Source organism: Eretmochelys imbricata, chromosome 2 (assembly GCF_965152235.1).
Source record: "Eretmochelys imbricata isolate rEreImb1 chromosome 2, rEreImb1.hap1, whole genome shotgun sequence".
In the NCBI taxonomy this organism is placed as follows: Eukaryota; Metazoa; Chordata; order Testudines; family Cheloniidae; genus Eretmochelys; species Eretmochelys imbricata.
The window spans coordinates 125,031,035-125,058,076 of NC_135573.1; positions in this window are offsets into that span (position 1 = coordinate 125,031,035).

Consider the following 27,042-nt stretch of genomic DNA (forward strand, 5'->3'; position numbering starts at 1 on the left):
TTGCGTAACTTATTCTCTGTGTTCTTCCCTCTGTGAGTCAGTGGTGCTGCCTATCTCTACATGTGCACTCTTGAGGGCTAGTGTCAGGGCATTCTGGGGGATGATCCCATCTCAACTGTGGAACTTCATTCCATGCGAACGGTCCGTTGGAGCCCCAGGACAAGATTCTCCAGTATCATGAACACAGTTTCTGCCTGCAATGCAAAGTGACTCAAAGTAAAGGGAGCTTAATGAACCCCAGAAGGATCATGAAAGGATAACATCCAGCATCAGAGAGAATATCACAGTCCTGGCAGTACACAATAGGACACATTCATCCTGGATGTTTAATTTCATTGAGTTGGATTGAGCAGCACCATCACCATATACCTGCATATTAGCTACTGATAATCTTGGAAGACTTCTAAATTTCAGATGAATGGAGACAACATATTGTTTAGAGACTATAGAGTCAATTATATTTACACCAGCCTGGGATGAAGATATAATTAAAGGAAAGCCTAGTTCAGATTTGTATCAGGATTTGACAGAAGAAAATGAGATTTGTCACTCAGCAAACATGTTCAGCTAAAAATAGCTCAGTTATAAGGAGTGTACTGTTCCATGTAGTTCAATACTAAGAGTAGAGCTGGCTGTAAATTTTCTGAAGCAATATTTTGCTGAAAAATGTCATTTTTTTTCAAAACAGAACTTTTAAGTGGGAAAGGGTCAGTTTCAATGAATTTCACAACTCAGTTTTTGAAAACCTTTTCAAAGTTGTGAAACTGACATCTTCAAAATGAAAAATTCAGTTTCTCTTGTTTGAAATAGTTGTTTAGCATTTATGGCTAATTACAGTAAAAAAAAATGATCAAAATCAAAATGCAATATTTAGAAGTTATCTAGAAATAGTCTAAAAAACATCCCTGCCCCTCAGAATTTTGGTTCCCAAGAATTTTTGAGATTGACTTTTTTTCCCCCCCAGTTCAGGATTTTGTCTTTTTAAAATCCGCCCCCAAAATGGGCAAGGCCAGAAAACAGTTTCCCACCCTGCTCTAATTGAGAGTGTCAAGGTTCCTCCCCCACTCAGAACTCTAGGGTACAGATGTGGGGACCGGCATGAAAAACCTCCTAAGCTTATCTTTACCAGCTTAGGTCAAAACTTCCCCAAGGTACAAAATATTCCACCCGTTGTCCTTGGACTGGCCGCTACCACCACCAAACTAATACTGGTTACTGGGGAAGAGCTGTTTGGACGCGTCTTTCCCCCCAAAATACTTCCCAAAACCCTGCACCCCACTTCCTGGACAAGGTTTGGTAAAAAGCCTCACCAATTTGCCTAGGTGACTACAGACCCAAACCCTTGGATCTGAGAACAATGAAAAAGCATTCAGTTTTCTTACAAGAAGACTTTTAATAAAAATAGAAGTAAATAGAGATAAAGAAATCCCCCCTGTAAAATCAGGATGGTAGATATCTTACAGGGTAATTAGATTCAAAAACATAGAGAACCCCTCTAGGCAAAACCTTAAGTTACAAAAAAGATACACAGACAGAAATAGTTATTCTATTCAGCACAATTCTTTTCTCAGCCATTTAAAGAAATCATAATCTAACACATACCTAGCTAGATTACTTACTAAAAGTTCTAAGACTCCATTCCTGGTCTATCCCCTGCAGAAAACCAGCATACAGACAGACATACAGACCCTTTGTTTCTCTCCCTCCTCCCAGCTTTCGAAAGTATCTTGTCTCCTCATTGGTCATTTTGGTCAGGTGCCAGCGAGGTTACCTTTAGCTTCTTAACCCTTTACAGGTGAGAGGAGCTTTCCCCTGGCCAGGAGGGATTTCAAAGGGGTTTACCCTTCCCTTTATATTTATGACAGAGAGGAAGGCTGGTTCAGTGGGTAAGGTGCTAGCATGGGATTTTGGAGAGAGGTTAATTTTCCTGATTCATCACAAACTTGCTATATGACACTGGGCAAGTCACTTAGGATATGAATACATTGCAATTAAAGGTGTGATTACAGCTCCTGTAGGGGTCCCCACACTTGCTTTAAACTACCTAGCAGAGTTAAAAATAGCAATGAAAATGCAAGAGCACAGACCCAGCATGGGCTAAGCAAAGCAAGTATGTACCCAGGGTTCAAGGTGGGCTTGTTCACTGCTATTTTAGCCAGACACCAGCTTTTATTGCAATGTAGACATACCTTAAGACTCTCACTGCTTCAGTTCTCCCTTTGTAAAATAGGGATAAAAGCACTCGTCACGCAGGGTGTTGTGAGGATAAATGCATTGAAGATTGAGAGATGCTCAGCTAATGCAGATTGTACACACACGTTAGATAGATATTACATTTGACGGTACTGTGGGCAAGATTCTGATGCCTTATACTGATATAATGCTGAATAACTCCACTGGAGGTGTTGGAGTTATTTCAAATTTACACTAGGGCTGTCGATTAGTCACAGTTAACTCACGTGATTAACTCAAAAAAAATGAATCGCGATTAATCAGTTTTAATCGCACTGTTAAACAATAGAATAACAATAGAAATGTATTAAATATTTGTGGATGTTTTTCTACATTTTCAAGTATATTGATTTCAATTACAATACAGAATAAAAAGTGTACACTGCTCACTTTATATTATTTTTGGTTACAAATATTTGCACTGTAAAAATGATAAACAAAGAAATACCACTTTTCAGTTCACCTGATACAAATACTGTAGTGCACTCTATCATGAAAATGAAACTTACAAATGTAGCTTTTTTTGTTACATAACTGCACTCCCAAACAAAACAATGTAAAACTTTAGAGTCTACAATCCACTCAGTCCTACTTCTTGTTTAGCCAATCACTAAGAAAAACACATTTGTTTACATTTATGGGCGAAAATGCTGCCCTCTTCTTATTTACAATGTCATCAGAAAGTGAGAACGGTGTTTGCATGGCACTTTTGTAGCCAGCATTGCAAGGTATTTACATGCTAGATATGCTAAACATTCGTATGCCCCTTCATACTTCAGCCATCATTCCAGAGAACATGTTCTATGCTGATGACGCTCGTTAAAAAAAATAATGCGTTAATTAAATTTGTGACTGAACTCCTTGGGGGAGAACTGTATGTCTCCTGTTCTGTTTTACTCGCATTCTGCCATATATTTCATGATATAGCAGTCTCGGATGATGACTCAGCACATGTTGTTTATTTTAAGATCACTTTCACTGCAGATTTGACAAAACACAGAGAAGGTACCAATGAGAGATTTCTAAAGATAACTACAACACTCAACTCAAGGTTTAAGAATCTGAAGTGCCTTCCAAAATCTGAGAGGGATGAGGTGTGGAGCGTGCTTTCAGAAGTCTTAAAAGAACAACACTCTGATGCAGAAACTACAAAACCTGAACCACCAAAAAAGAAAATCAACCTTCTGCTGGTGGCATCTGACTCAGATTATGAAAATGAACATGCGTCGGTCCACGCTTTGGATTGTTTTCGAGCAGAACCTGTCATCAGCCTGGACGCATGTCCCCGGAATAGGGGATGAAGCATGAAGAGACATATGAATCTTTAGCTCATCTGGCATGTAAATATCTCACAACGCCAGCTGCAACAGTGCCATGTGAACTGCTGTTCTCACTTTCAGGTGACATTGTGAATAAGAAGCAGGCAGCATTATCTCCTTCAAATGTAAGCAAACTTGTTTGTCTGAGCAATTGGTTGAACAAGAAATGGGACTGAGTGGACTTGTGGGCTCTAACGTTTTACATTGTTTTATTTTTGAATGCAGTTATTTTTTGTACTTAATTCTACATTTGTAAGTTCAACTTTCATGGCAAAGAGATTGCACTACAGTACTTGAATTAGGTGAATTGAAAAACACTATTTCTTTTGTTTTTTTACAGTGCAAATATTTGTAAATAATAATAAATATAAAGTGGGCACTGTCCACTTTGTATTCCATGTTGTAATTTAAATCAATATATCTGAAAATGTAGAAAACATCCACACATTTTAAATAAATGGTATTCTATTATTGTTTAACAGCTCAATTAATCACATGGTTAAAATTTTTAATCATTTGACAGCTCTAATTTATACCACTGTAGCTGGAATCACACCTTGATTTTCATGTTGTGCCTAAGAAGGAAATATCAGTTAGAGACATTATTTCATAAGCTTAACCTTATATGTCAGGAAGTTTCATATAAACTTTGCCTCACATTTTAAATCAGTGAAGACACATCCACAGCTTATGTTTCACTGGTTGGTCTGAAGCAGTGCTGACTGCCTCATTCAGGTGTGACCCCCTCCTGGGAATACTAAGTGGAATGAGAGAAGTAATGATTTATACATAAATGAAGCTTGGAACTGAAAAAAGTGAGACACCGAAGACAAATTCTCCTCTCCCCGAGTTGTTTCAAGCTGAACGTATTTACAATATGCTAGTGATGCATTGTCTAATTTTAGTACACAGTGCTCAGCCAAAAGGAATTTGAGTTTATGGTTACATAGTGGTACAGTATTTTAACAGAGAGCACGGCAAGGCATCACACTTGGGCTTAGCAGGTCATGAAGCATTAGTGTCATTCATATGGGAAGGAGAAGCACTGTGAAGTGGAACAGGCCCTTCCTTCTGTGCCAAGATTTATCAAAGAGCTGTGAAAAACCGAGCATTCTTGCTCAAGCAGTACAAGAACGATTCATCCTGACACATAGGTGAAGACCCGAGAATTAGAAAAAAGCAAGGAGCTTTGTTTATTCCAGGCAAGCATTTCTTGATGGTAATATCTTACACTCGAATGTTTATTACGTAAGTTTTGCAGAAGCAATAGAAGCATGCAGCTGTTGAATCAGGAAACAAAGCAGGACCCCAAATTCCTGACATGTACGCACACAAGTTGAGGTAGAAGAAAAGCATAATGCTGGATGTGAACTGCATTTAGACTATATACAGATCAAATCCAAATGCAACTCCTCCCCTGTTCGCATTGTAGGCTCCTGTATATGTTGGGTAGCCATCTCCCAAGCATGAGGTCTCTCTGTGGCCCCTGCCTCTCATTCTTTCCTCTTTAGGGCACTTTAAGAAGTTACAGTTCAAAAGAGGTTTAAACAATCCCCACATGGAATCCCATTGACATAGTCCTGTGATAGATACTGGCCTCTAGGCCTCAAGCAGTCCTGATTAACCCAAACACCACAAAACAAAATCAGCCTTCATCCCAGCTGATCTGTACATAGGGTTGCCAACTTTCTACTCACACAAAACCAAACACCCTTGTCACACCCCACCCCAAGGCCCTGCCCCTGTCCCACCCCTTCTCTGAGGTCCTGCCTCCTGCTCACTCCATCCCTCCTCCCTCCCGTACTTTTCACTAGGCTGGCTCAGGGGGTTGGGGTGCAGGAGGGGTGAGGGCTTCAGCTGGTTGTGCGGGCTCTGGTGTGGAGCAGGGATGAGGGTTTTGGGGTACATGAGGGGGGTCTGGGCTGGGGGTGGTGGAGATGAGGGGTGTTGAGTATGGGAGGGGGCTTAGTAAGTAATCTAGCTAGATAGATTCTGTTTTGTTTAAATGGCTGAGAAAATAAACTGTGCTGAATGGAATATATATTCCTGTTTTTGTGTCTTTTTGCATCTTAAGGTTTTGCCTAGAAGGATTCTCTATGTTTTGAATCTGATTACCCCGTAAGGTATTTACCATCCTGATTTTACAGAGGTGATTCTTTTACTTTTTCTTCTATTAAAATTCTTCTTTTAAGAACCTGATTGCTTTTTCATTGTTCTTAAGATCCAAGGGTTTGGGTCTGTGTTCACTTATGCAAATTGGTGAGGATTTTTATCAAGCCTTCCCCAGGAAAGGGGGTGTAGGGTTTGTGGAGGATTTTTGGGGGAAAGATGTTTCCAAGTGGGCTGTTTCCCTGTTATATATTTGTTAGATGCTTGGTGGTGGCAGCAATAAAGTCCAAGGGCAAAAGGTAAAACAGTTTGTACCTGGGAAGTTTTAATCTAAGCTGGTAAAAATAAGCTTAGGGGGTTTTCATTCAGGTCCCCACATCTGAACCCTAGAGTTCAGAGTGGGGAAGGAACCTTGACAGGGTTTTTTTGACATTGTTCATATAAGTATCTCTGGTGGGAGAGCAACATCCATACTCCAGATTGGAGAGGTTATTGTTTTATTCCATGTACTGTGCAGGCCCATATAGCAACCCAGATTAAAAACAAAACAAAAACACATAGGATAAGCAGAATAGAAAGGAGTTCACATCTACTTTCAACAGTTACATTATTGTTATTTCTGTAGTGCCCCCAGCCCCCAATCATGGATCAGTGTCCCATGGTACTAAGTGCTGTGAAAGTAGAACACAGAGACATGCCCTGCACCAAAGAACTTCTGTAAAATTCCAATTCAGAACAGACACTAATGTTGAAATGTTAAAGTTTCCCATGGGATGAAAAATTTGTTATACGAACAAATCTAGTTAACATATTGCAAGCTGTGACTACTCAAATGTTAAACATATTAGATCTATGTAAAAGACCAAACCAAAATTAGTTTAGCATAAAAAAACAAAAAACAACAAAAAAAAGAAGAGACATTGAATCTGATTTACAGCCATTATGATACTTTTATTTGTGTGCTTACTTTACACCTGCCTTTTTTATATGTCCCTGTCATAGGTCTCTTATCTTTCAGGTAGCAGGAATTTAGCTTTGCCTTGGTTTGCTCTCCTTGGTCCAGTTTTCCCTCTGTTGCTAGATAGCTTGTAAGTCACTCTCCAGGGAGACAGTTCCCCATGGTTGTGGGTGGTAGTTTAGCCCATCAGCCAAGCACAGGAGTCCACCCCTTCACTAAGTAATAAGTCCAACTTAAAAACACCCAGTTTTTGTGCCCTCCTATGGCACAACAGACCTATGTCCAGGGTCTGTCTTTGTTTTCTCACTTTACGCAGAGCAGCACCTAGCATATCCTTTAAGAAGCTAAAACAAGCATAGTCCCAGCGCTTGCCTTCATACTCCATCAGCTGCAAAATGAAGATAGGGCAATTGCCATATCCCTGCACAGCCATGCTTCCCTCTAAAATGACTGTCACAGCTGGTGAGGCTATCACCACCTATTGTCTTCTGCCAAAGAAGAACAAACTCAGGGATTTTGTCTGCCTCTTTGCAAGTGAGAAAGGAAGGGAAAAGTGCCACACCCTCTCCCCCATTTTGTGTGTTCACAAAAGGGCAACTGGAACAGTACCTTGCTCTTTGTAAGTGCTGGCACGCCAGCAAAGTTTGTTGAATCCCTAGTAGTTGCTTAGAGTTAACAACTAACATCTAGTAACTGGCAATGAAACAAACATAAATTTATATGCTTCATTTTATATCTCCAATACGTTTTACAAAATGTTTATGAGCCATTTCATCTTTGCTGATGTAACACAATATTAACCTTTCCTAACAGATTGTAAAGATATATATCTCCAACAGAATTTACACCCTATGCAGCATACTTTTATAACAATTTTAATAAATCTTTGTAATTACAGAAGACGGTTTTCATCAATTAATAAACTGATTAATGTTAAACATACATTTGAATATAAAAATTGGGTTAAAATATATTTAATAACTTGATCCCTTCCCACTGTTTACATCAGATAATCATATACCTGTAGCCTGATTCACAGTACTATTTTAAGTAAATTATGATATTTTATCTAAGGTTAAGGTACTTCTGAATATCACAATCCGCTTCTTTAAACAAACATACTCCACTATGTCAATTTAAGCATTCCCAACAGGAAGACATGGAGTATCACTTTAAAAATGTGCCTTCTAGCCTTTTTTTCCCCTCCAGAGCATACATACACTGTATCAAAATCTGCTCTTAGTTACACACCAGTGTAGATTCAAAAATAACTGCAGTAAAGGCATTTTAGTTGCATCAGATTACACTGTAACAGAGATGAGAATCTGGCTTAGTATTTTCAAAAAGAGAGACACAAAGAAATATCAGATGTAATAAAGTAGGTCATTTATTTAATCTGTCCAGGACACTTTCACAGAGTCTGGTAATACAATCACCTTAACCGAAGTTTTTTTCTAAACCACGCTAACCAAAATAGAGCAAGCCAATTTTGCAAAAAATTGCTTCACTGAATATGAACTATTATAGATTTTTGTTTAGTGTGAAATGAAAGAAAGATCAGTATCCTAGACCTGTGCACATATTGTCTTGAATGCCTTCATCGCATCGGATGTTAAGGGCATTTCATTTGAAAATACTAGGAATAAGGAAAATGTGGGAAAATTGAAGCTGAAACACTAATGGTAGACATATTTCCCCTGCTTTTCTTTGCTAAAGACAGTTGTCATTGATTTAATCTGAATACAGCATTCTCGATCTTTTTATCTTGACTTTCTCCAAGTGATAAAGTCATTATCTATTCCGTTACATGACGTGTTGTTGACACTTGACATCTTGCCAAGCATAATTTGAAAGTTTTTCCTGAAGGCTTGAAACCTTAAAGGATTCTGTGACAGCAGAGCAGTCAGCAATGACTCACAATTCAGTTGTCACCTTCTGACATTTCCAGAAGACTCACAGATCCATAATTTCCCTCCGTTGGCTGGGAAAACTGCCAATATCTTGTTTACTGATTAGTGTCAAGAGGCTCTCAACTGAGATCTAGCCCCTGCACTGCCAGGGAATCTGGCCTAACGTCTGGCTACCGAATGAGGAACTAGTAGACAATTCCTCTAACTTACTGTAATGTACATAATGGTGGGATAAAAAAATATTTTTTTGGCCATGCCACTAAGAAAGCTTTGATATCGTATGTTTGGTGCACAAGTACCATATCCTGCAAGAAGATTTAATACTGGAACATTCTCTTCCCAAAATACATGTCTTGAAAGCATTTTGATAGGTTGTGTTTCTCCAAGAAATAAAGAAATGCATTCCTGTCATCTGTAAGGGGAGAAAAAAAACCTAAGAAGAAATTATCACCCAAATCTAGGCACTCTTACTTGTAGGCTTTTGTGTCCCTACATTTTAGGGAGCAACCTTTTCTGATGTCAAGATCTACCCAGAATTCAAACTCTCTGAAAAAGTTTTTGAGCTCTTCCCAATTTTCTTCCACTTTCAAATCTTCTGCTGAAGAATTACATTCCATAATATGACCTTATCAGCTCTCACAAGCTAGGCGTGTTTGATTGAAAGGCCTCAAAAAACATGTAGGAGTTGTAGGACATGGTGTTGTTGATTTTGCTGGTAGCATTCTTACCCAGTTCTGAATCGATGACCCAGTAATGTGCACTACAGTGGAGGTGCTGTTTTTCAGGTAAGAAAAAGCAAGTTCCTGATCACTTGTAGTCATTAAAGATCTAGTGGTAGCCTCTTTTAAAAATAAGGGATTAACTTTGGTTGACCTGGCCAGATTATGTCTTGGGTCATATCATTCTAACTCACCCTAATGTCTCCTTCAGTTTTAATCTGGTGCAGCATTCTTCAGCATTTATCTTTGCATACTGTTTCTGTGCACTTGTTGCTCTGTTTTATTCCTGTAATGACTACGTTTCAGTGATAAATGATCCCTTCATATAATTTTGTTGTTTTGGAAAATGCTTTGGGATCTCCTGGAGGAAAAGAATTACAAGGCTGTTCCTTTTTTACGGTCTCCTGCTTATTAGTTCTCCTGGTACACAAAAGGCAAAGCAAAGCTATGTCACGTGAGCTTTCTCCTGCCTCGTCTAGGCACCTGTCTGGAGGTGTTACTATCATCACATTATTAAAGACTCGTCAAACTCTTTCATGTCTGCTGGACACTGGATTACAAAGAAAACTAATTGAAGTTACAACTTTTTTCACCTCTCGGGACTTGATTTAGGAAAAGGACATGCAAGCATGTTTCATTTCTCATGTATGACACTAGGTGGCTACCTTTCCCCTAAAAATAAAAGGTATTTTTACTGTTGCATTGGTGACCAAAAAAAACCCCACAGTTAACTGTGATTCCTTCCTCAGGTTCTGAAACATACCTTATTCAAGATTCGGCCAAGGAAGAATCCTATCTATGACTGCATTTGACTGATTATAAGTATGCAGCAGTCTATTTCAGTGCTAAATAAAGTATGAATTATTCTGTCTAGTTCTTAGGGCAGCTAAAGTACAGAGCTCTTCAATTTAGTTGAATTAAGGTTTGTTATGCCAGCAGTTATTTTACTGTGAAATACTTTAATTAGGGAAGTAGGATTATGTTAGAATTATTAAAGTATTTGAACATCTTTGACCAATCACATTCAAAGACAGGGACACCATCTCATGATGTCCAAATGCAAAAGAGAGATGCTGTGAATTCACGTAGGTAGAAATGAGGAAACATAAGGGATTAGCTAAATAAAACTTATCTAGCCAAATAGAACATTAAATAACCTTAAATCAGTTTCCTTTTACATACAACTGCAACCTGTATTGGGCTTTTAGAAACCAAAATTGTTACTTTTTTGGTTGTTCTACATGGTTGTTTGGCTTCTGAATATAGGGATCTACCATCCCTTCCCACAGGGAAAACCTAGAGGAAGGGAAGTTCCTATGCACTTCACAGTGTAGTGTTTCTCATGCATTACAACTTCCCTTGCAAGGGATGGGTTTACTGCCACAGAGAGAAGGGACACAGCCCTCTAGTAAGATATGCTTGGATTCCCTCAAGGTCTGCAATTATATATTCCACACCAACCACAATGGTATGTGAACTATCCTCTATGCACTGCTCTCCGGCCTTTCCCTACTTGCACATTGGAATCAAATTGCTATTGGTGACCTGGCCTCAAGCTGTATATAATTCTGCCTCTTCTAATCTCTGATGGTGGGGCAAGAGGAGTCATGAAGCAGGAATTAATAACCTTGTGATCATGTCAGTGATGATAATGCCACACATAAAGGATAATGCCCTGGGTCACAGTCATAGATCCTGTGACCCAGGGACACCTTGATGTTAACTTAATGCATATTAAGCTCACCTGAGAGTTTACAACAACAAAATAACCCCAAGATAGGTATCTGAAAAGGGGATCTCCTGGATTAAAAGATAATATGTCAGTAACTGCATTCAAAAAAAGAAGAGGGGCCAAGATTTTATCTTTCACCTAGGAGGGAAGCTGACAGCATGTCTTGTCTCATGAAGAAGGGATCATAGCCTGCCTGGCTTGAAAACATTGGTCAACAGTACTTTAGACATGAGAAGATCTTGTAAATTTTGTCTTTACTCTAGAATGAGTGTTATGATTTTATTGTATATAACACCATTTGTTTCCAAAACTTCTACTTATCACTTGAATCTCTTTAGTTTGTTAAATAAACTTTCACTTCTTTTCACTATAAAAACAGAGAAACGTTGTGTGTTCAGCAGAGCCATGATCGGAGGTGAAACTGCTACACTTGGAGGCATTCTACCTTTGGAAGCAGCAAGCCTGTAAATACTGTGAGCGTTCAATAGATCAGGGGCTGGAAATTCCATGGAGATGCTCGGAGAGTTGGGGTGTGCCTATCACTAACCCGTAGAGAGAGCACGGGGGCCTGTGTAGGCCTAAATGGGAGTGCTTGAGTTGTCTGTGGAGATGGGGAGCTGACTCCTAGAAGGCATAGACAAGTTTTCCTCACAATAAGTATCAACATTCCTCACAGCCTTGGGTACCCCCTGGTATTATGTCAGCTCCCTACTCCCTCACCACTCCACCTGTCTCTATACTCCCAAACATACAGTGTTCCTGTGATGAGTTTCATCTGTGTGGGTGGGGATAGGCTGCTACCCCTGCTTGTGCCCACTGGTTGGACATGGCTAGTGTTTATACTAGTTTTATTGCATTTTACAGCAGTGGGGATATGGCGTTCAGTTGGGAATGTTCAGTAAGCCCAAATAGAAATGCAATTAATACTGGCAACTAAAACAGCATCATGAATAGTTTGTTATGATTTGGTAGTTGTATAGATTCTAGGGGTAAAATCCTGGCCTGAATGAAGGCAATGAAAGTTTCACCATTGACTTCAGTGGGGACCATCCACACTGGGGAGAGGGGGGGGGTGGTGTGTGTGTGTGTGGGGGGGGGGAGGTACAAGTGATCTGCAGACAAAGAAATGGTAGGAAGTTGCATTCAGCTGTTTTCTTAAGATTCTGTCCCTCCCCACCTTCACATACAGTTTTTAAAGGCCCAGGTTCCCAGGACTTGACAGTTTGGGACTTAATTAAAATTTAAAGATAGGGAATGGTTTAGCAAGACTGCTGACCCACAAGATGAATTAAACAACAAAACTGGAAGCAGGATGTTTTCCTTGTTCTTTACTGTAATATTGCAGGATGCAATCTGCATATTTAAGTTATAGGGTGAGCCAAAACAGCCCTCTCTCGAGTATTCATTAAGTGTACTGTACCATTCCTTTTCATTAAGCTAATTGAAGAAATCTTCCCTTTTATATTATTCTTTTTCAAAATGAAAGCATCTCCTTGCTGAAAATTAATTATTGAGTGTTCCAAGGCTTTATAAGATATTTATACAGTATGTTCTCTTGAGCTCATCTCTTTTTGTATTAGATTGTAGTCTTGACCACATCTGGGGCAGGAAATATGCTCAGTTTTAGCATATTTCCTGAACTGGCTCCATAGACCAATAAAACAGATATTATTTTGTATGTCTTTATCAGATGAGTGGGTGAGTCTTAACAATACTGAATATAAGACTACAGTGTTCTTATAAACTCCTTTCAAAATATAAGATTATCATAGCAGGTAGGTTGATATTTCTTTAAAAGTCAGTGATGATCTTCAAAAAGATGCATACAAATTTTTCTTTATACTCAGTGATTATTAAATGAACATCAGGATATTATTTTTATAACTTTCTGATTAAAAACACAACCCTTATTCTTATACATATTACACCAAACTTTCTAAGCCAGCCTCGGAAACTGAACCAACCATTTAGGGTATGTGTACACTGCACCATAAACCCTGGTCTGTGAGACCTAGGCTTGTGGACTTGACGGTTCCACACCTAGGCTTGAGCATCCACACTGCATTGTAAACTGGGTTACAGTTGATGGACCTGGTCCTCACAACCTTGCTGACATTCATACTATACTCTGAGTCAGATCTGTGGCTTTGAGTGCAAAAAGTTACACGTGCAAAATCTGCATTTACATGAATGTAACCGTACTATTCAGCATGTGGTATGCATCACTTTCTGTGCATGTTCCAGAGAGGATATGACACTGTTACAGCTCACTGCTATAGGAATTAGATCTCTGGTTTAGGTCATCAACGTTTATGTTTTTAGCTTTGCGGGATCCCCGGTTCAATCCTTAGTCATAACTAACATGGCAGTGAACACAAGTAAGCCATATTTTCTCATGCAGATAAGGGTGAATACAAGACAAGGGTGAATAAGTTGTGAATACAACATAGGCAGAATCTCAGTTAAAGTAACAGAGCTCCATAGGAGCACAAGGATCCACCTTCACAGAACCAAATGCAAGAGGACAACTCTTTGGGGAACGATTGCATGATGGATTTGAGGCCAGTTAAAAGTTTAGGTCAAAAGCTCATCGGTGGGATAAAGATTATATGTTGCAATACTTAATTTTATTTTTCCTACATCTTCTACTACTCCATTTTTTTTAGTTTAGGCTTTCCTGACAAGTCCTGATCTACTGAAAGGTTCTTTATATTGATAAAGTTATTGAAGCATTAGGTATATAAAATTGGCTAAAACGTGTAAGGGCCATAACATTTCATGTTTCAGACTAAATTAATGAATGGAGTTTAGGAAGAACTCCCTCTTCCCATGGGCAGTTTATTCCATAATTATCCATTACAAGGTATCTTGCACGTTCTGGTGAAGCATCTGGTATCAGTCACTGTCAGAGACAGGATACTAGATTAGATAAAATCAATGGTCTGATCCAATATGGCAATTCACTGCCTCTGAGATGTACATATAAGTATTGGTGCAGATTAATCTCTCTCTCATAGAGCTAAATCTGAATTTTGAAAGTAGAAAAACATTATTGTTGTAAAATTTTAATATTGGAGAATTGTTAATTTATCAAGAGAAATCAGTATTATGTACAGTCATAAAATGCTTATTTGTAATACATTTGATTCTCAAAAAGAATTGCAGTTACCAAAAACTGCTTTGCAGTTGGCTGATTTTGCTCACTTTCATGTACTAATACCAATAAGTATTGCATCAAAAGCCATTTATTGCATATAAAGGCTCCCAAAAATAAAATTGATTTGTGTGTACTGCGGTAATTACTAGTTAGAATCGGAGAGAAATTACATAAATTAAAATACGTAAATCCATGTGTATACTTATACAGTTGAGATGAAGCTAACAGACCACAAGATGGCAGATAGAGGCAGCTAACGTGACATTTTGTGTAAGTATAGGCAAGTTGGTGGGTCAATTCAAAAGATACCTTCTTAGAATAGAAAAGATTGTACTAATTTAGGAAATGCAGAGAATAGCATTGTAAGTGTAATTTTGTCTTTATTTATACACACACACATATTATGTGTGGTGTGTGTATGTGCCCCATCTATGTACTTATGTAGTCTTTCTTCCATAGAATCTGAGCATCTGAGATCCTCAAAATTAATGAATAAATTTATCTTCATGAGGCATGGAAGTGTTATCCCCATTTTTACAGATACAGAACAGAAATACAAAGAGATTAAATAACTTGCCCAGACAGAAATGTCTGATTCAGTTGGGAAATGACCCCAGAACTCCTTAACTCCAGCACAGTACCTTACCCAAAACACCATCTTTCCACTCCAGTGTTTAATATTGAATACTGTACCAGAAGAGTATACTTTGGGTCTGATCCAGCAACATGCACAGGTCTACTTCTTGCTAGGTTTACCACACTTCAAATAGACGACAGTGCCGGGGCAGGCAGAACTGGAGGGGAAGGGCAGGTAGAGCACCCGCTGTTCTCTGGCCACCCAGTTCTGAAGGCAGCACAAAAGTAAAGGTGGCAATACCAAATCATGGACATTTGTTCATATTTCAAAGATCTGCCCAGATTGAGATCGGAGGACCAAAAAGAGCTCCTGTCTGGGAAAACCCAGACATTGGTAACCCTACTTCTTGCAGTACCTAAAATATTTGCTCAGTACTTCAAGTGAGTAAGCCATCTACCTAGTATAGCAGTAGCTATTCTGTGTGCTTCACTGGATTTCATACAGAGCCCATTTATCCTCTACCACTGTCTATGCCTACCTATCACTGCCCATGAAGAAGAAAGAGAAGCATATTGTGAATGGGAAGGGTATCTGGACTCCACATGCTGGATTCACAAATTTTGCAAGTTAATCATGTGACATTTACTTAATCACTGGAGTTTTTACCGAAGAAGGCCTGTAGTCTCAGGATATTACTTGTGCTGTGCAGATACAGACAAGAATGGTTTCTCTTCTAGTTCTGGGCTTTCCTACTGTGGCTTTCAGGATTGCAGGAGTCAGACTGGTAGCTGAAAGAGGGCTCCAGAACTGGAGGGCTTGTTAGACAGTGCCCACATGAAACATAAGGTATAATTGTTTCACCAGCTCAGAAGGCCATCATATTAATAGCTGTGCAGGAGGCTCCTGAATTTACGGTATCTATAAAGACCATTTGACACCAAATTGGGGAAGAGATAAACCACACCCACCCACACAGCTGCAAACAATACAGCTTTCCACAACTGAGCTTGTAGCAGGAGTATCTTGTTAATGCCATGTTTTTCCTGATTCAACAGCTATGTATGGTAATACTTATATATCTCATATTCAACAAGAAACTTCCCAAACTAAAATGATAAAAACAAGTGCAAAACTCTTTATTTCTGGCATCAGGAGTTCAACAGAAAGATCCCCCAACACTGGTTTCTAATTAATACCCCTCTCCTGCACTTCCAAAAGGGAGAGAACATTTTAAAACAGAAAGCAGGTAGAAATGGCCTGATCACTGCTTCATCGGTATGGTTTCAGGCCTGGAATTATTTTCTGTTTTTATCCTTCCCTCTTCCCCACAGTAAAATAGAGAATAAGGTGCTGTCATTTTACCTTTTTGAATAAATGTGGATGTTTACAGAGCAAGGAACAATGTTGTCTGAGCATCCTAAGGACCATAAGACAAAAATGCAGTAATGTTAAAAGCAACCTATGTGACATGGTACTAAGACTAATAACGTTAAAGAAAAATGTGTTGGTATTTCAAAAGCAGTATAAACCAAAGAAAGTTTCACTTGCATTTACTAGTATTAATAAGCAGATATTGAATAAAAATCCTTTTACTGTACACTGAGGCTCACAAAAATAAGAGTAAGGGGCAGCAGCACTATTATTTGATAGTATCGGGAGTGGAAACAGTGACCGATTTGTCTGTTGTTGCTTCCCATTACAAGAGTCTACTCTAGACTGTTCCCATTAGTGGAGCAGGACTGGGCTTTATCTATGTTTTCTCATTAGATAATAGAGACAAAACCACACAGACCTTGTTGCATTAGTGCCCAACAGAAAACAGAGCCAACATATGTTGCTACAGCCCCTAAGGGCTGTGCATTTTACTCATCTTTCTGAAATAACTAAATTGAGTTACATGCTGATTACTGCGCGGGATACTTCATAAATTCAGACAACTGCTTAACATCCTTAATCACTTTCATAAGAGAAGGAGTTTTTTCCTGCTATTCTGCATTCAGACATACCACAATAGAAATATTTTCATTATAAGGCTTATTTTGTATTTAGACAGTGCAGGGATGGGCAAACTACAGCCCGTGGGCTGGATCCGGCCCCTCAGGGCTTTGGATCTGGCCTGCAGGATTGCCACCCCCGTGGCACAGCAGGCCCCGCGCCGCTCCCGGAAGCAGCCAGCACCATGTCCCTGCGGCCGCTGGGGGAAGTAGGGGGCTGAGGGCTCCACACACTGCCCTTACCTGTGGTTCCAGATGCGAAGCTCCCCACGGCCAATGGGAGCTTCGGGTGTGGTGCCGGCCACTTCTGGGAGTGGTGCAGGGATCCGGCAGGCAGGGAGCCTGCCTTAGTGGTGCCGCTGACACCCCGGAACTGCTCCAGGTAAGTGGCACAGGGCCAGAGCCCGCACCTCAAACCCCTCCTGCCCTGATCCCCCTCCTGAACACCAAACCCCTGCCCTGATCCTCCTCCTGCACCCCAAACTCCAGCCCTGATCCTGTAATAGGAAATAGTCCAAAAATAGGGATTGCAGAAACATGGTTTGGGTTTATGTTGGAGGTAATTAATAAATACATACATACACGTTTTTTCCACTCCAGAAATTATAAAAAATGGGTTTGGGTCAAGATTTTCAGAAGAAAATTGACTTAAAACATTGAAAACACCAACATTAGAAAAATAGTTTTTAGAAACTGAAAACCGAAAGGCTTTGGCCAAAAACTGAAATTTTCTTTTTGTTAAAAACTGGGAAAAAAAACAAACAAAGACCAACACGGCCAAATACCAGAAGGATGGCAAATTCAGCTGGAGTTATTTCGGGGTTTGGCCAACATTTATTTTTTAAAGCCTCAATTTTCCATCAAAACATTTTTAATGGACATTTTTCCACCAGCCCTAGTATATTTGCTACAGCAGACACCACTAGACATAGCCTACAGAAACCTGTCCTTTCCCTCACAGTTATGTCCCCTCTCTTCACTTACTATCCCTGCACCCCAAATTCCAATTCCATCTGTTCCCTGGTCACTTGAAACAGAAGGAAAGATCATCCTTTCTCCTCTCCCACACAATGTTAGTGGGGTCGTGCAAATTCTTACCATAAAACTCCAATGAAAAAACATTAAGAGCTGAGCAACTACCACTCACAGTAGTTACCACAAAGATCAAAATAAATCCAGCTCCTATTATTAAAGCAAACAACATGGAAAAAACAACACAGCACACACATCCATTTTCTAGTGTCTTCCACTGTCACTTATTTTTTCCCTCTAACATGTATTCAAATCTAAGGTCTAGATCCTAATATTAAATTTGGATGATTCATTCAAACTGGACAAAACTTCTGAACAATTTGAAGTTTAATCTGCATTATAAAAGAAGGGAAGACAACAGTGGATAGCAGAACTTCTGAAGAGAGAAGTCGTTATATGACAATTTTCAAGATATGGTATGACATCGTATATGGAGTCAAGTATTGCTTACATTTTCCATTGAAACATATAGATACCGTTAGTAATTACAATAACATCTAATTTTCTTTTTCAGCTTATTAGCGTCTAACTGTGGTTTCAATGAGCCCTGACATCAGGTTAACAAGCCTTCACTGTTAGAAGCTTTGCAAGATAAACTTGCCATAATACTTTTGGTTTGCTGTGGATAGCACCAGGCAGCTAAACCATTAAGGTAATTACAGAGAGAAACAAGTGAAGTGAGGTAGTTTGTCAGAGTAAGAAAGTGTAGCTCTAACTTAATTGAATTCTCTGAATAAAAAATGTACCAGCTAAGACATTAAGACGAATTTTAAGCAGCCCACTAAACCACTGTAGAGGTCTCATTATAATGGAAGATATTAAGCATAGTAGCAATATCTGAATATGTTAGATTTAAAACTTCACTTAATACATGCACAGTAAATAGTGTAAGTTTAAGGTGTCATTATCACATCCATGGCAAATCTAAATGCAAATGTAGAGGTTAGCCAAACCTCTTACCCTCAGTCATTAAGAAATTTTGAGATAATTTATGAGTCTATTCTCTCAGAAATGCATGGTAGATTTGTGCTGAGTTCTTAAGACACACGCACATGGATACCTGGAATGGATGAGACCCAGGACTATAGGGTAGTTGTTTGCAACAGCTTAAAAAAAAAAAAAAAAAGGCTTTTAATGTGGGATAGATCTTTACTCTTCTTGTCTGTACTGCAAGTGTTCTGTAGAAATACAGAAGATTTCAGTCTCCAGAAATGTCTACACTCCACCTTTTATGCACACAAGTTTTAAACTTCAAGAGGCAATTGCAAAAGTGTATAATATATAAGTATCAGCATCATATTTTCCTACTTTTATACTTGACTAAGAGTTCCAAGGCATCTCTGAATCAATAGCTACTTACATTTTTTCCCTCCCCCTTTCCTTTTTGCAGTTTCACATTTGAAGTCATAATTTTCATCATTTCAATTGGCTTTTTAGCTAAAGAAACTCAGAATCCAGGGATGAAAGTACATTATTCATATGCTAGAACACCCAGCTCCAATACATCTCTGTTTGATATAGTAAATTATTTCTCCTCCAACAAGGGACAATTAAACATAAACAGCACTAACAGCACTTACATCCTCCAAGAGATCTCATCCATTTTTAAAATATAATTTAGAATTTGTATGAAAAAAATGCAAAATATATATCTGAAGGGTTTTCTTTGTTGGTGGGGGCAGGAGTCTCCAGGGCAACAAGGGCAATTTGCAGGTTCCAGGCCAAAGCCCGCCCTTATTTACTCCCATGCAACCCCACTGAATTAAGTGGGTTTTGCAATTATAACAGAGCAGAACATGGCCATTTGTTACTTCTGTTTGGACACCATTGACAGAGACTAACACTGGCTGAAATTTTCAATTTGATACTTTTTCCCCCCCAATTAAAAACTGCCTTTTTTCCAAAATTTTCCAGCTCTTCTATAAAAACGAAAACATGATTTTTTTCCCCAGTTTGGGGAGTTTTTTCTCCCTTTTTTTGTTATTTTTTTGTTTTTGTTTAGTCTTTTTTTTCCCCCAGTGACAAAATGGAAAATAGGAGGAAAGGGAAACTAAGTGGGAAATTTAATCAATTCTGAGTTTGAAAAACCGGACTAGTTTTCAATTTTTTAATTTGGGTTTGTTAGTTTTAAATTAAAAAAACTGAACATTCATTTACCAAAAAATGGGGGCAACATTTTTTTCCCCACAAAACGTAGTTACCATTTTAAAGTTAGCTCTAAAGAAGACACTAAAGAAAGGAACAAATTATAATTTGCAGGGATGTGGCTTGAAGAGGTTTCCATTATGTATAGGGTTTACAGTTTTGTTAAATGGCTTTCAGCACCCCACTATAAAAACTGTCCAATTATGCATGTAGGAGCCCTAGGGCCTAGTCTAGGCTACTAATTTAGGTCGAGCTAAGCACTAGCTGCTGTGCAAACAAAACAAAAATACAGTCCCTCTCCCAAAAGAGCACACCTAGGCATTTAGAAAACAAATCTGCAGATTTTGTGCTTTTCTTTTCCTGAATTATCCACATGACATGATGAATTTCTCAAGTTGAATAATTATTCAAAATTCACCAAATAAATTATGGTTTGTGGATTGTTTGGTGAGGTGTTTTCTATCCATATTCAGAATTTGAAATCTGACATGATGTTGTTTTAATTGGACCAAGTAGAAATGTTTCTGTTCCTTGACTGAAGGACTTTTAGAACCACGTTACCTGTGGAAATGCTCACAGTTATTTAGAAATTCAATTAAACACAAATATTCTGCAATATCAGTTTAAAACTCCTTGTTTTAATGAATACTCCTTTCAGTAAGTTAATTTCAGCAAATTTTTCAGGGAAAGTGAAGACAAAAAGGATGCAAATCACAGTCAAAGCAAAATTTGAATCATATTCGCAGGTTACACACACACGAGTTTTCACCCTGCAATATACATCCATCTTTAACTAGGTTGCCAGAAAGCGTGTGGTTGGTAGGGAGGGAAAAATTAGCCCCATGCATGTAATTGTGCACACCAAGTCTTCTCCATAATAAATGTAGATAAGTGGTAAAGTGTGCCATCTTTCAAAGCCTTCATAGACAATTGCTGCCACAATCTATTGATTGCCCTAGAGTATATAAACACACAGTACACTTTCTCCTGCAGCTCTATTACTACTATATTAAAATGAATGGGCCTGTATTCAAATTAGCTGCTAGGCAAAGTGTCAGATTCAGAAGTCAGCCCAACCATAACAAGATTTTAGTCAACAGAGAGGCCTGGAGACTTCAGATGCAGGATGGGAGTAGATTTAGTGTCTGGCAAGGTAGCATTTCACTAAAACATTGTTTAGATATGACTCAATTATTTTCAAGAAAATCCTAGATCAAGACAGTCTTGAATGCAAGCCATGAACAAGTTGAAAGCATTCATATCTCTGAAAGGGTCACTCAACTGCCCCCCCCCCCATTACTGCTGCCATAAATATTACCATATTCTGCCATGTGGTAGGCCTAGTCCTGGTCACACCTATCAAGCAGGCATATTACTATGAATGCAGGATTGAAGTTCTCCACGCAGGAGGAAGAATGGGTCTTTTGGCTGAGGCAATGAACCAGGACTCAGGATGTCAATTTAATTCTTTGCTCTACCTCAGACTTCCATTCTGACTTTAGGCAAGTTAATTACTCTGTCAGCTCCTCATCAGTAAAATGACTTCCTTTCTCCCCCCCCCCCTTTTCTTGACTATGCACGTTGTAGGTTCTTCAAATCAAGGAGTGTGGTTTGTTATGTGTTTGTACTCTCTAGGTGCTGTTTGTACTCTAGGGGCACTGTAATACAAATAACTAATCTACCCTTTTTGTCAGATCTGTGGGGTTGACTTCTTAAAATGACACACCTACCTGATTTGCCACATATACAGAAGTCTCTGCTTTACTAGTTTAAACATGTAAAAGTACATGAAGGCAGAAGGAAGACAGACTTCAAAAAAGTTTTCATAAGATGTTACAGAAGGGCATACAAACTTTAGATGCTTATCTAGACTGAATATTAAGCTTTGATCCTTTTTCAGTGGCTAGAGGAAAATTCACAATTGTATACATTCTTTTTTAAAATGGCATGCCTCTGTATGACTCTAGAATCCATAAAACTAGAGTTGCTCCAATTTTGTTGCTTCCTTTACTTTTGTAAAATTTGGGTTTCAAGTGCGCTAATTTCAGTTGACATTGTTTATGGTTTCCCTTTCCTTAAACTAAATGTAAATTGTTTTGTAATTAATGGTAGGCTGGAATGTAACAACAGCAGCAGCAGCTGAGGAAATTCAGCAGAGCATAAAAGGACAGAAGGATGAAATACTGGGAAAAAAGGAGGGCCAGTTGGAAATTGTTATATATTAGAAAATGTAAAGTTACTCTATAAAATTTTGAATTTTCTTGGTCTCTTTTCATATATTGAGAATTAGATATGATTTACTAAATTTTCAGATTCGTCCAGAATTAAACAGATTGATATCCTGGAATGATGAAGCTTCAGAAGGATGGGTTTTTACATAACCAGAGGTGGAGAATTTTCTTTCACCTCCCCCTAGATATTCCCCCCAAAAGACCACTGAACACTTTTTGTTTCAGAAGTCCATTCTTATCTGGCACATTTTTCAGTAGAGTCTTTTGAACCCCAGATCTCACAGTTATCACACCTTTCTCTCTTGAAAGGTTACATACAATCCCAGCCCACAAAAATACATATCAATCATTTAATACAAAGGACCCCAAAAAGATACTTAAAACACTGAATTCAACGTCTCCGATGGATTTTGCAGGAAATTGCCATACCTTTCATGAGATCATATATGACTCCTCAAATACAATGGATCACATTTTTTCTTTAAAAAGGTCTGCTGGTAGCAAAACAAAGACATTGGCAGAATATTTGCCTCCGCTCATGTGATTTTTTCCACTATGCATCTAAATGAGCCATGTAAACCCTTGCATATACCTAGAGTTAAACATTTTAAAGTCAGCAGGTCCTGATAGCAAGAATTTTAAAAGAGGTCGCTGGGGAGCGGTTTATTTTCAGTAAATCCTGGCGCATGGTGGAATTTCTAGAAGAATGTTAATGTTGTGCCAATTTTTGAATAGGGTAAATGGGATTACTGGGTAATTATAGGCCTGCCAGCCATATGTTGATCCCAGGCAAGATAGTGCAGCAGCTGATACAGCCTGGATTAATAAAGCATTAAGGGAGGATAATGTAATTAATGCAAATAAACATGGATTTATGGAAAATAGATGCTGTCAAACTAACCTGATATCTTTCTTTGATGACATGACAAGTTTGGTAATAGTGTTGATAAAATAGACTTCTTCAAGGCATCTGACTTGATACCGCATGACATTTTGATTAAAAAGCTAGAATAGAGAATTAATATGGTACATATTAAATGGATTAAAAACTTGCTAACGGATAGGTCTCTAAATGCAATTATAAATGGGGCGGGCGGGAAATCATCATTGAACAGGTATGTTTCTACTGGGATCCTACAGGAGTCAGTTCTTGGCCCTATGGTATTTAATATTTCTTTCAGTGACCTGGAAAAAAACAAAATCATCGCTGATAACATTTGCAGGTGACACAAAAATGGTGGGAGAGAGTAGTAAATAAACAGGATAGGTCACTGCTGATTCAGAACAATTTGGAAACTAGGCACAAGAAAACAATGTGTGTTTTAATACACACAAATACAAATATATAATCTAGGAACAAAAAATGTAGGCCATACTTACAGGGTGGAGGATTCTATCCTGGGAAGCAGTGACTCCAAAAGAGATTTGGGGATTGTAGTGTAGAGTCAGTTCAACATGAACTCCCAGAGTGATGTTATGACCAAAAGATCTACGTGATCCTTGCATGCATAAACATGGGAATCTTGCATAGGGGTAGAGAGGTTATTTTCCCAATGTATTTAGCACTGGTGCATGTGCTGCTGGAATACTGTATCCAGTTCTGATGCCCGCAGTTCAAGAAGGATGTTGATAAAGTGGAGAGCCATGACAATAATTAAAGAATTAGAAAACATGTCTTGCAGTGATAGACTCAAAGTGCTCAATCTATTTAGTTTAATAAAGAGAAGGTTATAGACTAATCAAGTCACCCTTTAACAACCTACAGGGGGAACAAGTATTTAATAAAGGGTTCTTCAATCTAGCAGAGAAAGGTATAACATATCCAATGGCTGGAAGTTGAAGTTAGACAAATTCAGACTGGAAATAAGGCTTGCAATTTACCAATGGTCATCATGGATTCTCCATCATTGACCATTGTTAAGTCAGGACTGGATGTTTTTGTGTGTGTGTGTTTTTTTCTAAAATATGTTCTAGGAATTATTTGGGAGAAGTTCTATGGCCTGTGTCATACAGGAGCTCAGACCAGATGATCACAATGGTCCCTTCTGGCCTTAGAATTTTTGAATTTCCGAATCGCAATATAGCCTTTCTTAGCTGCTTGCGAAAATCCCCAAAATGTATTGAGTATTGATGGCATGCCATTCTGAAAGAGAATTAGCTTGGTCAAATTTAAGCCAAATTTCACCAGAATACTAAAATGTTCTTCCTATTTAGGCTATTTAAAACTATTTACACCTATCCCATTAGGCTGCCAAAATAGTAAGTTTCTTTACACACTCACACACACACACACACACGCGCTTTGCATGTGCTCCCCATTCTTCCTACTAGGAAAAAAGAAAGGTTCATCTGTTTTTGCTCTGACTTTTCAAAACGTTACATTTGGGCAAAGACTAAGCTTGGACAATTTCAGAGTAAATGGGGAAGGTTTCATATAGTCACAAACAACTCAGCATTGGAGAGTAGAATGGAAATTTACACAACCTTCCTAGTAGCAGCTGCTGCTGTATAGTTCATTCCACTTCTTTCCAAATTGTATTTGCATAGCCTCAGCCCCATTTTTTAATTTTAACTCCTCATTGTGTTGTCTTCCTTTGTTAATTTTATCAGGTAGTACTTTCCCTCCTTCCCTGAATCTCTACTATTTTCTGACATGTTGTACTTGTCTCTCCATCGGATATATTAACAATATTGTTTTGACTCATGTCAGATGTACTGTGCCTCCTGAAACAATTAACTGACTGCACATTTTTTCCAAGATAAAAGAAAAAATGCCATCATGATGCTGGATTGAAAAGACTCTCGATCATGTGATACAGTATATGATTTATCAGTGTTTTGAGGGACTATAATTTAACCTCACTTTTACATTTAAAATGTTAACGTAAATTAACACAAGTTTCAGAAATGACTGATTTTACAAATTGTCAAAAATCCAGATTATATAAATCATAATTATACAAAACAATAGTACCCTTCTGACTCCGCTGATGTTCTTCGGTGATCATATCAGCTGCTACTACATATACATATTCCTTTGCTTTGTAATTGAAAAGTTGAAAAAAAATCACTTTTAAGCGATACAATCCACTCTTCTGCTCTGTTTCCCATAGCAACATCCCCAGTAGAGGGAAAAAAAAAGGCTAAATGTTGCAGAGTGTGCAAAGCTCTCACAGTGCTAGGCTACTATTGATTCAGAGGTGTTGAGAAATCCATGACTGTATCCCTAATTATTGCACTGGCAAGTCTTAATGCAACTAGCAGAGAGGAAAAGGAAATCACTTCACCCTTCTTTTTAATCCTTAATTTAGGTGAAGCCCATAAAACTACAAATGACTATCGCTCAATGAGGGTGAAGTTGCAGAAGGCCCTGTAAGCACCATCTAAACGCCAAGGTTAAGATCAGCCTTGATGCAGTGAAATCAACAGTGAAATTCTAACTTCATGGGGTAATGGGGGGGAGGGGTCAGTCTTAAGTTAAGGATCAGTCTTAAGTGATGCTCTGAGCCTTGTGCATTCATCCTCAGCAATAATTTATTCTCCCAATCACATAACTAAGTAGTTAAAAACCACTGACAGCTCTTTATTGTTGTAGAGCTATCCTTTTATCAAAAAAGTATTTTATTCTACTGGCCCATTTCTTGAAAATGTAAAATAAATATTCAGTATCAAAATCTATATGTCATTCTTTTATTTAAAGAAGTCTTTAATTATATTATTGACACTTCTGGTCTTTTGATTTCTAAAAGAAAAGAAAAATCTGCTTTCATCATCATTTACATTGTTTGCCCTTTATATTTCACTCCCCCATCTGAGAAACTACACTGCTGTTTAGATAGTTTCCCTTCCAGGTCCAGTTACTTTATTCATCCCCAACAGAACGTTATAGTGCTGAGAACTTACTAATAATGATGAGGCTGTTAAGAATTTTTGTTTTTAGTGTATTTAAAGTGTTAGGACTAAACGAAATCACTTAAAATGTTTATTTCAAGGAATACTTCCATGTTAATGTACAGAACATTGCCATACACTATAACTTTGTACATCTAATGTCAGCAACTGCCATTTTGCAACGTACAACCCAGTAACAGTGCTGCCAACAAAAATGACACATAACAGTAATCATGATTTTTTAAGCAAATCCATGATTTTAGGGGGGCCTGACTCATGATTTTTGAGCATTCAGGGTTGGCAACCCTAATACACACCCAATATTACAACAATATCTTTTTATAAAGTATTTACTTAGTCTTACATTGAATAAAAGTTTTTTGGTTTAAAAATTAATTCAACTTGATCCTGTCTTCATCACATTTGTATTTATTTTACAGGCTGAGGTAACAAGCAGGAGAGGAAGATATCAAATCGTTAAATAGGCCACAATTAGTACCATTTATTCAAAATAACATTAACACCCACCCTTTTCCCCCTGAAATATTAAGAATCTTGACCAATTGGTTAAGACAGAATTTAAATCCAAACCATCCTTCGTTTTGATTTTACAGACATCTAAAAATATCCAAACAAGTTTTTGTAAAGCTATATCACCCTAGTTCTGACATATAGGTCAGACCCATCAAAATGATTTCTTTGTCTGCCATCTGATTTGAGCCACTAGGGGAAGCCACCACTGACCTATCAACCCCTCATCTTCAATTTGTGATTGATCATTTCAGATTAAAAATTAATCAACCTTCAACATGCACCACACACACAAAAGCAAACCTCCTCCTTTATCTCTCTCATCTGTTGCTACAGGGAGGACTCTCTCTAAAAGCTGGGATAGGAGGGCTGGTAGTCTCTCTTTATCCATACCCTTTTAAGTCTTCCAGTTCTCTCCCTATCCTTCCCTGGCCCTCCCTTCCTCATTCTGTTTCCCTCCATGTTCCAGACCTCCTCAAATTCTGTTTCCTCCCACACATTTGCA